The sequence below is a fragment of the Equus caballus genome, chromosome 9 (assembly GCF_041296265.1).
Source record: "Equus caballus isolate H_3958 breed thoroughbred chromosome 9, TB-T2T, whole genome shotgun sequence".
NCBI lineage: Eukaryota > Metazoa > Chordata > Mammalia > Perissodactyla > Equidae > Equus > Equus caballus.
Window position 1 is genome coordinate 54,490,551 of NC_091692.1, and position 3,757 is coordinate 54,494,307.

Sequence of the window (3,757 nt, forward strand, 5' to 3'; positions counted from 1 at the left end):
TCTCTGTGCTATCTCACAGCTTTTCTGCAAATCTGAGATTATTCCAAAATAAACAGGTTTTTTAAAAAAGGCACCAGGAGCCACTGTATTATCAGTAATAATCACACCTGCCTTACATGTCACGCAAGAAGACACCAGCTACTAGAGAGCCTTGCCTCAGTGTTTTTCAGACGTGCCAGCAGGAGTCAGTAACCTTACATGTAGCAAACTTGAAAAACAATGAGTAACAAACACTTGAGACGCTAATCCTGACCTTAACTTTGGTCAAACTGTTTAACTTTAGTCTCAGTTTGTGAAAAGGGACTAGTAATTCGGACCCTACACGGCTGCCGTGCTACATGAAGTCTACAGAGTATACATCAAATGAGCTCTCCTAACGATGTTCTAATCAATACGTGTTAGTGACCTTCCCCAGGCAGTGTTGCATCTGGACTAACGCTTCACCGCAAACCAGGTGCATACTGTAACTAGTTCCACCGGCACGGACTGTAAAGTCCCGACACAATCACCATTCGGGCTATGATTACCTAGAAAATAATCCTACATATGTGTCCACAGATGCCAACCCTGCCAAGATGTCCTAGTCCAGAACCCCCCAACCCAATAAACAGGCTATTCAAAACTCAACGCAACCGCAGGGGTCAGCAGCTCCTGGCACCCACCTCCCCCCGACTAAGCTCCAGAAAGCGGGCACGCACACTCAGGCCGTGCTCGCCCACTAGGAAGAGGTGGGTATCTCCAGGGACGATCCCGCTGCTGCCAACAGCGACGTGCGGCAGCCTGGGGTCTCCCGCTAGTTGCTGAGAGCAGCTGGACCCTGAGTGGCCAGGACCGTCCACTTCCAGGCGTGGTGCTCTCGGGCACCAGCATCCTCAACCGAAGGAGGCGCGGGTGGCAGCAGCGCATCGGTGCGCTGGGGAAAACAGGGCGTGGGCGGGCAGCCACGCACACCACCGCCCAGACTAGAAACCGACACCGGGCAGCTCCCCGCCTGGGCGCCCGCGTTCCAGTCGGAGAAGCCAGGCGGTCGGAAGCGCCCCGACTGCGTGCAGGGGTGCGTGGGGCGCCCGGGGAGCCGCTCCCGAGCCGACAGCCCGGGCCCGCGGGGAAACGGAGGCCCGCCGGGTCCCCGGGAGCCCGGCTCGCGGAGCGAGCAGATGACGGCGGGGGCAGGGCGGCTGCGACGCCGCGCGGGCGGCGGGCGGGTGTCGGGCGAGTCTGGGCGGCGTCGGGAGGGACCGGCGAGCGGGGGAGGGGCTGAGGCGGGGGGAGGAGGGAGGAGGAAAAGCCTAGGGCCCTGGCGGGACTCCCGGCGCCCAGCTGCCCGGCCCGAGCCCTCAAGCCACCGCCCCCAGGCCCCGCGCAGACGCTGGACGGTCCCCGCCTCCAAACCTCCCCCCGCGGCCCGGTCAGAGAAGAACTTACCCGTTTGCCGACGGAATCGCTCCTGCTGGCCCCTCTGACGGACTCCTCCGGCTCGTCGTCTTCCGGTGATGAAACCGGAAGTCCCACCCCTCCCCAAGAGGAAAACGGAAAGCCGAAGGAGTCAATCTAAGGAAGGGGAGACGCGCGTCAGGCTGAGAGCCTGGCGGCGTCTGACCGGGAAGGCCACCTGGCACTTCCAGCGGCTCCCCGAGCGGGTAACCCCCGGGCGATCCCGCCTCCTCCCTCTCCATCCCTCCTCACTCCACCCCTTCGCTCGCCCGCCCGCGGTAAAGAACCCCGAGGGCGGTGCGGGAGAAACGGACGCGCCCGGGCCGGGCGGGAGCCGGAGGCCTGCGGGCCGGGCGGCCGGCCTCCGCCTCCAACGGCCCAAGCGATGCCCGGCGCCTCTGAGGCCTCCTCTAACGGAGCGAGGTTTTCCTGCTGTGCCAGGCGCGTGCGCACCTCCGGGTTAGGAGAACAGCCTCTGGATGCTCCTAGCAGGGGTCCTCAGAGTCGCAGACCCTAGGAAGCCACGAGCCGAATTCGGATTCTAACGGGTTCTAATGAAAAATGCAGGAGGATCGGGGTCCAGTTCTCAGAAGAGGGGGCTGGGCTGCGCTGGGCTGGGCTGGTGTCTGGCTAACACAGAGGCTGAGGGAGGGATGCGCTGGAATGAACATGTGGAGCGAGAAGAAGCCCAGACCAGGTTCTTTGTGTGTCTGTGGCCGACTGCCTTCCTCCAGCTGCAAGTGCAGAGAACGTGTGTCACCACAGGGCTCTTGCACTGTCCAGCACACACTCACGCAAGGTTTATTTTTATGAATACAACATAAAACCAAGAACATTCCCAGTCCTCGTTATCTTCCATAAGAGCATCTACCAAATCTAACTGACAGTCCAAACCTGGACAGTCCCAAACCTGACATGTTGCCCTCCTTCAATACGATGACATCCCCTCCTGATCATGTCACTATATACTCCCAATAAGTATACTGGGTGGTCATCTTTATCCATGTGCATATGCTTCTTTGGTAAAATTTTTTAAAGCAAATACTTAAATTTCTCTATCCCCAACCTCTTTGTCTTCTTATTACTAGTTAATTGGTCTTCTGGCTAATCACTGGGCGGATTTCTGTCATCCCTCTGAATGTAATCTATCCGGAAAATACTTCCTATCTGGCTCCCAAACCACAGCAAGACCCAGGTAGCCACATGGCTTGGGTTTGGGTAGAAAACGTGGACCCATCAATGAGAGCTGGGGAGACCCATCATGACCCGGGGAGGCAGAAAACCACGGCTCTGGACTCAGGCATCCCAGGGTTGGAATCTCCTAGATTCAATGACCTCATTCGTCCTCCTCCTCTCCTCACCTGGTGGCAGCTGAATAATTGACCAAGACACTGCAGGTCTCAGAGATTCAGCAGGAATGCAGATCAGCAAATACATCTTCTTATTTAGTGACTTGGTAAAACTGATGTTCCCTTGCTCAGAAATGGTTATATTTTACAACCAACTTTTGTTAATTGACTACTATGAACACCCTTGTTAAAATATAAATTGGCGTCAGAAACCTCGTGTACAGTTAGTCCTTGGGACCTCTGCCAAATACATCAGGTAGGTCCACGGAATCCGAAAACCTCACAAGATTCAACCAAATCTGGCGAGCATGGACTGTGCTTAAATAGTGACGAGTACCAAACACCTGCGAATATTTAACCAAGAGGACTTGATGTTGTCCAGCACCAGAGAAGAAGTGGCTCCTTATGGATGCCTCAGCGAGGCTGATGCCACAGGTGGGTCCCGTTTCTGTGACAAGAGGCAGGGTAAGCTGGCCCCATGATCCAGCCGTTTTAGACATGACGCAGCAAGCTTTAAAACTGACATTTCAAGCACCCACAAAGAGATGGAATGTGTGGCACTTTGTTTTTATTTGGAATCATAAGAGAAACATTTTTAATAAACCCTTAACTTCTTCTCCATTAATGCTATTTAAATAGTGAATTCATAAAGACTGAAGTGATTTGTTTACTTATACTTAGCTGTAGAAAACTTACGTGCTTTTGTTTATTTGTTTACACCATCAAATCCAATCAAGCCAAACAAGATGGTCGACTGAAATGACTGATGAATGCAACCTGAGCTGACAGCTTTAAATTTGGGATGTGTTACTGATGTCAGGTTGATCAGTTCTCTGTCTAAAATTGATGCTATTTAAAGCTTTGAACAATTTAGATGTAGTCACTGAGTAAAATCCCAACGGGGTGAGAGAATTCCATCAGGGCTGATTCTGCTGTGGTGAATTTCCACGTGCGCAGGTGTCAGAGGGAGAGTG

The 3,757-nt window shown here is 54.1% G+C and overlaps 1 long non-coding RNA gene across 2 annotated transcripts; it reads left to right on the forward strand.

The window, feature by feature from the left end:
- Positions 1 to 1,512: 1,512 nt before the first annotated feature.
- LOC138915591 (uncharacterized) lies at positions 1,513 to 3,408 on the forward strand. 2 transcript variants are annotated; one of them, XR_011421621.1, is made up of 2 exons: positions 1,513 to 1,640; positions 2,523 to 3,408. It is a non-coding gene; the product is annotated as an uncharacterized lncRNA (long non-coding RNA). The 2 variants fall into 2 exon arrangements; XR_011421620.1 differs by having other exon boundaries at positions 1,523 to 1,712.
- Positions 3,409 to 3,757: the final 349 nt, after the last annotated feature.